The sequence below is a fragment of the Tenrec ecaudatus genome, chromosome 9 (assembly GCF_050624435.1).
Source record: "Tenrec ecaudatus isolate mTenEca1 chromosome 9, mTenEca1.hap1, whole genome shotgun sequence".
Taxonomy (NCBI): Eukaryota; Metazoa; Chordata; class Mammalia; order Afrosoricida; family Tenrecidae; genus Tenrec; species Tenrec ecaudatus.
The window spans coordinates 151,618,246-151,631,244 of record NC_134538.1 but is presented as its reverse complement, the minus strand read 5'-3'; positions in this window follow the sequence as shown (position 1 = coordinate 151,631,244).

The window sequence follows — 12,999 nt, the reverse complement described above, 5'->3', positions numbered from 1 at the left end:
ATCACACACGGTCACATGACATCATTGGAAAAACTGTCAAATGACATCATCTGACAACTACTAAAGGGCACCATCACATGACTGCTAGATGACATCATCACAGAACTGCTGAACTGCCAAACCACAGAATCATGGCCGAGCCCAGCTGACACATAACATTTACTATCCCAGACAGAATCACACCTTGCCTCACACCTCAAAGTCCATTACAGTCAAGTGGGTATCGGCAATGCATAAAATAGATAATTTTTAAAAACTGTAAATGTGAAACATCATACAACAAGATGGTTGAAATTGAGGAGTAGCTGTCAGGAGAAAGGGGTAGGGAGTGTCCGTTAGAATCCTTTCCTTCCACTGGAGAACGAAGGTCCATATTCAAAGTCACACAATCACTAGATTAAAGGTAGTTGCTGTTATGGAGATTGTGACTCATGGATATGTCCTGTGTGCAGGGTGTCACTGCTCCATGGTTCTTTATCCCTTCCCAGTGCAGGTCACCAGGCCTGACTCCAAGACACCTATAGGTGGGTTGGAAGCACCAGCATCATGGCTAGCAGATGAGTGCTTGCATGTGTGAACCACCCAGGCAGAGGGTTTCCATATTGCCCCTCTGCTCCTCACCCTTTCTCTTCTTGGTACTCGGACTTGGGCCCGAGAAGGGGCAGCATGGTGACACAGCAGGAGCTGCAGGGTCGAGGCAAATGAGGGTACCAGGGGACAGTAGCCCTCACTAGCACTCAGGGCTCACATCTGTGATGATGATGTCTGCGACCTCTTGGGAGGAACAGGAGGGTCTCTTTCAAGAATTCACCTCTGTTTCTGAGTGCCAGCCAGGTCATTCTGGGAGTCTACGCTGAAGTCAGAAGACAGTGAAATTGTTCCAGGGTTCCACTCTCCACTGCTGTGGTCCCAGCAGCCAACTTACTTCGTTCTAAGTGAGGGTGTGATTAACAGCTGTTGGGGTGGTTGGGAAGGTCATTTAAGGGGAGTGGGAAAGTGACTGGGAACCTGAAGTCGAACCTTGCTGGTTTGGGGACAAATGGTTGCATCTAACCCCATACCTTCTCTTCCTTCCCCATGATCTGCTTTTGTCGCTCTCCACTGCCCAATTTCCCTGAGTCAAGCCCATCCCGTGCATGATGAACCCAAACGCTGTCCAGTCATTGGCCATTCCTATGATGGGTTGTCTTGGCCGAAGTACAGTCAGAATGCTCCTCAGAGGCAAGGATGATGAGACTTCCTCTCAAGCACTTTGGATGTGTTGTCAGGAGAGACCAGTCCCTGGAGAAAGGAGGTCATGCTTGGTAAAGCAGAGGGGCAGTGAAAACAAGAGGAGACCTTTGACAAAATGAACTGACACAGTGGCTGAATCGATGGGCTCAAGCATAAGAACGATGAGGAAGATGGCACAGTGCTGGACAGTGTTTCCTTGTGTTGTACTGTGAGTCAGAACTGACTCGACAACACCTAACAACAACATCAACATGATGGGTTTCAGATCAGACTGTTGTACTCTGTAAGGTTGTTACCCGCTAATTTGGGGAAGTGAATGGCCAGGTCTTTCTTCTTACCCCATTTGAGTCTAGACATCGTGTCATGGGGTCTCAATAAGTTGAAAGCGACTGCTTTGGTTTAGGTGACCAGTTGCCATTGAATTGGTGCCACGTGGTGACTCCATGTGTGTCAGAGTAGAACTGTGCTCTGTGGGGTCTCCACGGACTAGTCTTCCAAAGTAGATCACCAGCCTTTTCTTCTGAGGTGCCTCTGGGTGGACTTAACCCTCCATTCTCTCAGTAAGTAGGGAGTTCATTCACCAGTTGAGCACCAGGAGATTCCAACAGGCCCTTCCCTTCATATGATGAATCTACGCAGAGCCAGCCCTTGCTCCCCACTTTGAAAACAGGCTCGGGGATCAGTGAGATTCAGAAATGTTGACTTTGCCTGGTGTCACCCTGAACTTGCTGTGTGATGCTGCTCCATCCCTTCTTTGTGATCTCTGTCTCAAGTCCTCACTCAAACAGAAGAGAGATGTGTGTCCATTGAGCGGGGCTTGGCAGAGAGCCTGACTCCTCCTTGTTCTGTCCCTCAGGCTTCCTGGTCTGTGCTAGCATGTCTTTTCTCCCTCTTAAAGCCTTTTACCAGTGGAGGAAGCCTTGTGGGAGTACTTCCATGGGACAGAAGCTCCGTGCTCAGAACATTGGAGGAGTCCCTGGTGGTGTAGACAGTTGATGTGCTCGGTTGACAACTGTAAAAGGTTAGAGTTCAAGATGGCTCAGAGGCCAGCACCTTGAAAGAAAAGCCTGGAGATGGCCTTCTGAAAAACCAGCCATTGAGAAACCTTGGGAGCATAGTTCTACTCAGATATGCATTCAGTCATTTTGAGTTATAATGAAATCATTGGCCATTGGCGTGGTGGTTTCTTGGAATGTCAGAATGTTGGAAACTTTTCCCTCAGGAGCAGTGCTGCCCTGGAGTGGACAGCATCCCTCCCAGATCAGTGGACCCACTCCTCTCCATGGTAGCAGATCTCCACTCCTCAGTGGAGGATTCAGCTTACAGGAGTGACAGAGGGGGTGAAGGGTGGAGGCGTGCATTGCTGAAGAAGTCATGGACCTAGTGCTGAGACAGCTTGGATTCAGGGATCCCACAGCCAGGTAGGCTATGCATATACCTGTGTGGGGACAAAGCTCAGTCCAGCGGGGCTTGGATTGGGTTCTTGACTTGGCACTGGACCCCTGGACTCAAGGAAGACGAAAGCTATGTCAGTCCCTACCTGTGACCGGGGGATGAAGTCATCCTATCTGGTCACCTAAACCTGAGTCTTTAAGTCTCCTCTTATGAATGTCGCATTTGAACAGAGAACAATGGAAACCTTTGAATGATGGCGTGTGGGTGAGGAATATTGAATGCACTATGGACTTCCAGATGTAGGAGCCCATCCAGCTGAGAAGACATACGACCAGAATTCTCCATAGACGGGAGGCTGGCGAGACTCCAGATTGCTTCCTTTGGACTTGTCATCAGAAAAGACTGATTGCTTGGCGAGGCCAGCCTGCTTGGAAGAGGGTCAGTGGCAACAGGGAACCTCCCCATGAGACGGAAGGACACACAGCTGTAACCGTGGATTTGGGTATGCATGCCAACAATCATGAAAGGCAGACTTCCAAGTAGAACTTCACTCTTCTCTACATAATGTGACCCTGAGTTGGAGGGGCTGCTGCCTGGGATCTAGGGCACCTACCCAGGAGAGCTGGGGAAGGACAGCCGAGTTAACCTGTTGGTCTCCAGAAGCCTCCCTCCTTCCGTAGACCCTCTGCAGTGTCCTGACCGGATCCCACACAGGAAGCCCTGCTTGCCTACACCTAACTCCTGCCAAGTCCATCTCCCTTCACTTGCAGGCGACAGGGAGTGGCTGATTCAAGGAGTTCTGCTAAGTGGGGGCCAAGGAGGCCTGATTTCATACTTGGCTTATTTCATCTTCATCGGTGGCTCCGCACCATCCCTCCCCCTCATTCGTAATTCTCTGTAGTCACTCCTGGCTGAGCTGCCCCTTTCTTCCTGCTGTTTTGCCTTTCCCCACGCAGACTCTGGCCTGGATGCGTCAGGATCAACGGCAGCTTTGATACTTCTTTGGCAACTCAGCCTTTCCTCCCCTGGCACCTACTTCCTGTGCTTCTGAGTGGTGGTGACTTCTGTCACATCCCTCAGCGCTCAGGCACACTGAGACCCTAGCTCTCCCTCTGTGAAGTACAGTGACCTTGATCCACACCCTTTTCTAAGCGTGAGTGCTTTCACCTACATCATTTGTTGGTCTGAGCAGGCCATCACTAAGAATCCCTTTCCTTTAATACGAGTTGGTTCTATGGTTCAGGGGACTTCTTGTTGTTAGGCATCATCAAGTTGTTTCTGACTCATGGTGACTCTGTGTACAACCCAATGAAACACTGCTGGGTCCTACATCATCCTCACCATTGCTTTGCTTGAGCCTGTTGTTGCCGCCTCTGGGTCAGTCCATCTTGCTGAAGGCCTTCCTTCTTCTCACTGCCCATCCACTTTTCAAGCATGATGTCCTTCCCCAGTAACTGGTCTCCCCTGATAACATGTCCAAACTATGTGAGATGCAGTCTCGACATCCTTGCTTCTAAGGAACATTCTGGTTGAACATCTTCCAAGACAGGTGTGTTAGATGGGCTGACTAGAGAAACAAATCCAATGACACTCATATATGAGCAAGAGATAGTGTTATATCAATAACTAATTATATATCGAGCTAACATCCTATCCCAGTCCAGATCAAGTCCATAAGTCTGATACGAGTCCATAAGTCCCTCTCCAAACTCATGCAGCCAGATGCCGTGATGCAGAATGCAGGAAGATCACAAGCCAGTGGGTGCAAAGTCTCTTGGATCCAGTAGCAGTGGACACACCTCCCAGTCTCTTGCAGGTCTCAACGTGGCTCCTCAACAGGAAGGTGAAGGCAAAGAGAAAGGGGGAGGTTCCCAGGACCCTCCTTATGAGAAGCCCACTCCCACAAGGAGGCACCATCAGTCTGTGATCTGATTCACAGGCTGGACTCCACGCCTACACTTCAATTTGGCTCCAAATTATGTAACTACCACAACAGGGTTGTTTACTCTTTTGGCAGTCCATGGTACATTCTTTCTTTTTTAACAAATCATTTTATTGGGGGCTCTTACAGCTTTCATAACAATTCATACATCCATTGTATCAAGCACATTTATAGATATGTTGCCATCATCCCTTTCAAAACATTTTCTTTCTACTTGAGCCCTCGGTATCAGCTCCTCTTTTTTCCCCTCCCTCCCTCCCATACCTTCCCTCCCTCATGGACCCTTGATTATTTATAAATTAATATTATTTTCATACCTTACACTGACCACTGTCTCCCTTCACCCATGTTTCTGTTGTTTGTTACCCTGGGGTTGGGGTTATATGTCGATCATTGTGATTGGTTTTCTCTTTTACCCCTCACCTTCCCCCTACCCTCATGGTATCGCTACTTCCATTACTGTTCCTGAGGGGTTTATCTGTCCTGGATTCTGTGTGTCAAGAGCTCTTAACTGTACCAGTGTATGGTTTAGCCAGGTTTGTAAGGTAGAATTGGGGTCATGATAGTGGGGGAAGGGGGAGCATTAAAGAACTAGAGGACTGTTCCATGTTTTGTCGGTGCTATACTGCACCCAGGCTGGCTTGTCCCTTCCTTGTGACCCTTCTGTGAGGGGATATCCAATTGTCTGCATGTGGGCTTTGGGTCTCCACTCCACCCCTCCTTGTTTGCATCATTATGATTGCTTGTTTTGGGTTTTCTGATACCTGATCCTGTCGACACCTCATAATCACACAGGCTGGTGTGCTTTTTCCATGTGGGTTTTGTTGCTTCCCAGCTAGATGGCCGCTTGTTTATCTTTAAGCCTTTAAGACCCCAGATGCTATATCTTTTGATAGCTGGGCACCATCAGCTTTCTTCACCACATTTACTTATGCACCCATTTTTTCTTCAGTGATCGTGTCGGGAAGGTGAGCATCACAGAATGCCAGGTTATTAGAACAAAGTGTTCTTGCATTGAGGGAGTATTTGAGTAGAGGCCCAAAGTCAGCCTGCTACCTTAATACTTAACATATAAATATATGTACATAGACCTATATCCTTACCATTACATATAAACATATTTACATATGTACGTGGCTGAACTTATACCTCTGTACATGTCTTTTGCCTCCTAGTTCTTTCCTCTCTTTCCTTTTATTTTATCCTTTCGCACTATCATGTTTGACCTTCATTCGGCACTCAGTAATTCCTCTCGGCTACATTGCACTTGATCAAACACCACCAGGCATTCTACGCCCGCCTCAAAATTGACTTTAGATCACTTATTGTTCCCTTGGTACTTTCAATATTCTTCACCAACACCATAATTCAAACGCATAGATTCCTCTTTGGTTTTCCTTTTGGAATGCCCAACTTTTACATGCATATGAGGCAGTTGAAAATACCATGACGTGGGTCAGGTGCACCTTAGGTCTTAAAGTAACATTCTTCCTTTTCAAAACTTTAAAGAGTTCTAGTACAATAGATTCGCCCCATGTAGTAACATGTCATTTATATCTATTGACAGCTTCTTCCATAAGCATTGATTATGGATCCAAGCAAGACAAAATCCTTGACAACTTCAGTCTTTTCAGGGAGCTTGGCTAATGGAATATTGACAAATAGTCACTCCATCTGAGTACAGAAAACAGCTCATAACTACCCACATGGCAAGTCTCTGCCGATAGTGTCATATCTCATGATGACTGCCCAGACATCCAGCCACCAATGCGGGGGTTTCAAAAACCAGGCCAGCCATGTGGAGCCTGACTGACAGTGCCCCCAGGTGAGTCAGAGGAGAATCATGCTCTGTGGCACTTTCACTGGGTGGTTTTTTGGAAGTAGATCGCTAGGCTTTTCTACCAAGGCACCCTGCCGTAGCCCAACCCATCGCCCTTTGGGTAGTAGACGAGCCCTGAATCGTGTACGGCACCCAGGGACCCCAGCGTGGACTTACGTGGCACACGATCGAGCTGATTGTGACTCACAGCCATCCTACCAAGGGTTTATGCTGCAAGTCTTTATGGGGGAAGACAGCCTCATCTTTCTCCCGAGGAGTGGTGAGTGAGTTTGACCCGATGACCTCACATCCAGCAGGCCAACCCTTATCTGAGCCTGCCAGTAGGACTCCAGAATGTGGTTGTATAATATAAGTGAATGGCCTAAATGCAAAATAAAAGTTCAAAGCCATAATAACCGATGACTCAAATGGTGTTTATTATTAATTTTGTTTATAAATGTGGTTTATCATTTGTTTTATTCATGAAAATAGAAAAGCAGGTGCTCTCCTCCCACGCAGGGCACATTTGAATCATACACAGGGTTGTCTTTCTTCCCCTCCCTTTTCTGGTCTTTTTATGTAAGTGAGGTCATACAGTATTTGTCTTTCTGCAGTTGGCTATCTCACTCAACGTACTTTCTTCATGCTCCATCCATACCATGTAGAAGACACCATTTCTCCTGCTGGCTGGGTAGTATTCCATTGTATGCATGTACCACATTTTGTTCCTCCATCCATCTGTTGATGAGCACTTAGTCCACCTTTGGGCTACGGTTCTCGTTAACACTGGCGTACAAGTTTCTTTTTGAGCATCTACTTTCTAGCCTCTTCAGTATATACCTAGGAATAGAATTGCTGGGTCATATGGCTCAAGTCCATTGTTGTAGTCGATGTGTAGCTTGGGTACCTTCCAACCTTGGCGGGGAGGGGGTGATGTTCATCTCCTTCCACTATATCAGACAATATTCTGTCGTGAGATCTAGGATTTTCTTGGCTGATTTTCAGAAGGAGGTCGACAGGCTTTCTTTCTACTCTGCTTTCTTTCTACTCTGTTTTAGGCTTTCTTTCTACTCTGTTTATTAAAACCATGGGTGATCCTGCTGGCCTTTGAAATACTGGGGGACTGTGATAGTTAGGTTTTGGGGTGCCAATATGGCTTCCATAGGAACATATGGGCAGACTTTAGCCTGTGAGTCAGGTCATAGCTTGATTGGAGGGCAACTGAGATAAATGGCTTGCTGGAGGCCAGCCATTTTCTCTGTGTTTCACCTTCCCGCTGGCGAGCCACTCAGAGACCTGCCAGACCCCTGGATCTATGCGCCCACCACCATTGGATCCACAAGACTTTGTACCCACTGGCCCATGATCTCCCAGTGATCTTCCTGCATTTTGCATCATTGCATGTGCTGCACGAGTCTGAAGAGGGATTTATGGTCGCTTATCGGACGTACGGACTTGATCTGGACTGGTTGGGATATTTTCTGAATGTAAAATTACCCTTTGCTAGAAAGCTCTTTCTTATAGACATATCTGAGTGCCAATGCATTTGCTTCTCTGGTGTACCCTGCCTGACCCAGGGACATAACTTGCAGCATCATAACTGCATGCAAGGCGCCAGAGTACAATGAGGGTGGTGGATTCCAACGTAACCTTCCCACGTCGCAGAGATGGACTTGAGATCAAAGTGGAAAAGTGGCCCCTTCTCATCCCAGCAGCTACCTGAGGACTCGTGGGTATCCAACATGAGAAAGACGCGGGGAGTTTATCTTCCTCCAGAGAGAAAAGGTATCTCCAGACGCTAGAGACTTGACTAGGCATCACTGGGTCCTCTCTTTTCCTGTTCTTCTTCCTCCCCCATTTCTCAATTTCTGTCCCTTCTGGACAGGTACCATGTTGTGCTCCCTACGATGGAAACCCAAGATGAGGTCCTGGCCCTCACAGCCAGCTTTTTCTGTGAGACAAGGCTACTGGGGGAGATGGTGGGGTAATGTGTGATTGTGTTCCCATCCTGGCTGGGAGATGAGCAGAGCTGTCACTAAAAGACACTTTGATGTTTGCTGGAGAGGATCAACATAGCATTTACATCCTTCACAGTCAGATGAAACCGCAGGCCTGGCACTCCTCCCCACTCGGGCCCAGCCTCTGAGCCTTGAGACAGCTCCCTGGCCTCTTGGCTAGAAAGTGATGGAAGAAATGGGCTATGGGGGTGCCCCTCCCCCAAGAGGGAATGAGTAATAAAAATAGTTTTCAAAGTGCTTTCACATACATGATATCATCTGGTTTGATGACCCTGGAGCTTTGGAATGGACAGGGAAGTGGGGAGTTTGGGAATTCAAATTGCATCTCCATTGTCTTGGGAAACCCTTCCCGGCAAATAGGAGTCAGCAAATACCTGCCTTGCCATTCCCCCTTCTCAGGCCAGGAGCATTTATTGCTAATTGAATCACTAGATTAGCTAATGCAGTCTCCATTAGATCCACATTCCCAGAGGAGAAGCCATTGAAGTGAGAGCCACGCCCAGCCCACCATTGTCTGCCCCCATCACTGCTGGGCTCTTTGTCGTAGGCTCCCGTGGCCAGACTCTTAAACTTCCTGTGGCTCTAATATTGGAGGAGAGGACTCTTTGGGGGCCTCAATTTATGCCAGTTCTTTATCCTAAAGAACTAAAAGTATGTAATAGGTGATGTCTAATCTCTTCTTTGAACTTAGTTTTTTTTTCCCAAGCCACCCTCTTTCCACTAGGAGGGAACAGAGCCCCACAGGATAAAGAGCTGACTCCCAAAGGTCAGGAAATGAGTTGCTAGAGGGACAGAGCCCCCAACTCCGCTCAACAGCCTCTTCTGGTAGAAGGTAGACGTTGAGTGGATTCATCGAGCCTTTCAATCCATCCGTTTGGTGTACTGGTGCTAACAGATGAGGGGTGGGGGTGATGACAACGGTAGGTGAGGCTTTTAGGGTCCCTAATTCATATAACTTACAGCCCAGAGTGGAACTCAGGTGCTCAACCCAAGTGCGGGGGAGGGACAGACTTGGGACAAACCCTTCTCCCAGCTCTCCAGGAATGATTGATGTGCTCTCTGGGGCAATCCCCAAAGAATGGGATGGGGATGTGTGTTGTATAACCCGTTGCTGTAGCTTTTTGAAGGCTAAGAACCTTGCCCACCCACTCCAGAGAGCTCTGAGAAAATGACACCTGTGCTTGTCCAGGAGACCCCAGTTCCTGGAGAACGCAGGTGCCACAGAGTTGAACCTTACTCCAGAGGATTTCCTCAGTTGTCATCTTTCGGAAGCAGATAACCAAGTGTTTCTTTGGAGACATCCCTGGGTGGGTTTGAATCACCTTCCTTCTGGTTAGTAGGTCAAGCATAACCTGCTGGTACCACCCAGGGATCTTGTCCAGAAATGTGTCCCTGACACTTCTCCATAACTGAGACCTTCCACCCCCAGGCCATCACGACTGTCCTGCAAGTGCCGGGCATCTCTCCTGCCACGTATGGTCACCAAGCGCCTGTCCTGGCCCTGACCTCACCTCCTGTGTTTTCTCTTCCCCCTGTCTTCTTCACGCTTTGGGTTTCCTCGGCAGTCATAGCTTCTGAGGAAGCGAGAAGCTTGCTGTGAAGGATGGCGTTTAAGAGCTCAGGTAGAGCTAGTGGGTAAGGAACTGTTCAACTACTGCTTCAAGGCAGGCAGTTCAAACCAGCCGGTGCTCCTCAGGAGCAAAAGGAGGCTGTCAGCTCCCAGAAAGATTTCCAGTCCCCTAAACCCTATAGAGGGTTGCTATGAGTTGGAATCGACTTGATCGCAGTGGGGTTAGCTCTGGCGAAGAACCTGTGCTGTCTAGCAGCCACCAGTGTTGTAAGGTTATGATGATTTCCCACCAAGAGACTTGAGCTCCCTTTGAAAACAATACTTTCCCCCTCCTCTTACCACACTATATGTTTTTAGAGACACTGTGTATCATTAGTTTATTATAAAAGAGAGGCACGGAGATTATTACATGAAGACAGATTTTAGAACTTCAGTGGAATGGGCAGCTTCACATGATGCCATGTCAATAGTGTTTTATTGTAGGCTACCTACTTCCCAAGAACGTCAGTCTCTAAAGAAGAAATCATCCGTATCATCTAGAACTACTTTGGTGCCTCCAGATTCGGGAACAGAACTTTATCTCCACATCACTGGTTGAATCTCTCTATCCTTTCCTTTCAAGCCGGACCTAACAGCTGCCACTGTTGCTTGCAGGCCTTTTCCTTGAGATTGTCCTGGAAGCATCCTGCCTCCCTTGGTGACAGTCTCAGCAGCACCCCTTTCCACCAGTAGTCGGTCAAAGAGGGGAAGAATGGTCGCCATGCCTGTCCCTGCCACGATGGATGCTTGGGTGGCCGTAGCAAATATGCCTCTTGCGCTACGCCACTGCAAGGAGAGACCCACAAGCCTATTCAGAGACACCTGAACATAGGACCGCACAATATTTTATTATAGGAAAAATTAGACATGACAGAAAAGCACACACAAAATAGAAGCACCATTTAGGAATAACTACCATAAACACTTTTGGTGAATTTCTTTGCAATATTTTGACTAAAGGAGATTCTAATTCATAATCTTCTAGTCATTTGGCCAGGTAGCAAGCTTCCACGTTTCTTGGCATAGCTGAGTGAGCTCTTCCAGTGTTGTGTCCACTTATTGAAACATCGCAATTGGTATTCCATCAATTTCTGGTACCTTTTATTTCACCAATGCTTTCACTGCTGGTTGGATTTTTTCTTCAGTACCATCAGTTCTTGATCAGATACTATCTCCTGAAATGATTGAATGTTGACCAATAAAATTTTTTTTTGGTACAGTGACTCTGCGTATTCCTTCCATCTTCCTTTGATGCTTTCTGCCGTAGTATTTGCCCGTATAGTCCTTCAATATTGCAACTCGAGGTATGCAGTTTTTCTTCAGTGCTTTTATCATGAGTAACACTGAGCACATTTCCCCCTTTAGTTCTCAAGCTCCAGGTTTTTGCACATCTCATTATGATACATTATTCTGTCTTCAAAAGTTGCTCTTTGAAATCTCTTGTGGAGCTCTTTTATGTCACCATTTCTTTCCATCATTCTAGCCACCCTCCGTTCAATCGCAAGTTCCAGAGTCTCTTCTAACATCCACTTCAGTCTCTTCTCTCTTTCCTGTTGTTTTAATAACACGCCCCACATCCTGTCTGGTCTTTGGTCGTTAGTGTTTCTTGCACCACTGTGTTCTTCAGATGGTCTCTGCCTTCAGCTGGGAAATGTTGCTGTTGTTAGGTGCCATGGAGTGGATTTCAACTCGTAGCAACTTTCCACACCACAGAACACAACGCTCCCCGGCTCTGTGCCATCCCCACAATCGTTCCTGTGCTTGAGCCCATTGTTGCGGCCACAGTGCTGATCCTCTTGTGGAAGGTCTTCCTCTTTGTCGCTGCCCCTTTCCTTTCCCAAGCACGGTGTCCCTTCAAAGGACTGGTCCCTCATCACATGTTCAAAGCATCTGAGACAATATCCTGCCACTGAACAATACGATGGCTTGGATGTTAGTTCTCAAAGTCACATCTTTTGCAGCAGACTTATCCAATACAATGCTTGGGTCGATGGTGATAGATGTACATGCATTTTTTTTTAAAAAACAAAAGCAAAATATCTATGAGGTCAAATTGTAAGAGGTGTTCTTTTCAAGGGAGCGGCCCAAGGATAAACAAAGAGCAACCACTTTCCCATCTATGGCCAAGCTGCCTCTTCTCCAACCAGATGACCCCGAGCCTCAAGGCACGGGCAGCCTTATCACGGTCATTTTAATGAACATGCATGTGGTGGCACATCTCAGGGTAGCCGTCCCTATGGGAAAGTTGGAGGGGGGAGAGAATCACTCCTGGGCCTTTCTGGTCCAAATCAAGCAGGCACAGCCTTAGTTTCTTCGTCCATAAAACGGGGATGGGGATGGGACCTACCTCGGAGGGCTTGCTTTGATTAGGAGTGCTTTTGTGCAAGCAGAGTCTGAGACAGGAGTTGGGTGTGGGTAGGTAATGGGGAGAGGTGGTGGAGGCAGGAGGGAGCAGGCCGAGGGGTTCTGTCGTGAGTGGGGGCAGGCTGCCGCTCACCAGGCTGGGCTGCCACGTGCCCTTGGTATCCTATCGCTCCCTCCCCCTCCCCCACCCTCTAGAAGCCTGCCAGCCACCGAATTGCCAAGCCAGCAATTTTCTCAGCCGCTTAAAAGGCCATCAAGACAGCATCAAACTGCCTGTACACGCTAAACCCACACGCGCATGGAGCGGAGCCCAGAGTGGGATGCTAAATTGGATTCTATCAAATCAACATCAGCTGCATGCAAGCGCCTGCTAATGAGCGAGGCTCCTAAGGATGACGATGGCGGTATCGGCATCAGGGGATGGCTGGGCAGTGGCTTGGGGCACAGGACAGACGGCTTTAGTCCCGCCTGGGTCTACAGTGGCCCTGAAGGTGGGAAAGGAATCTTCCTGTTCCTTCATGGGACTGTTGGCAGGAAAGACCATCCTAGTCCCCTGCTGGCGACACACACACACACACACACACACACACACACACACACACACACACACCACTCTAAA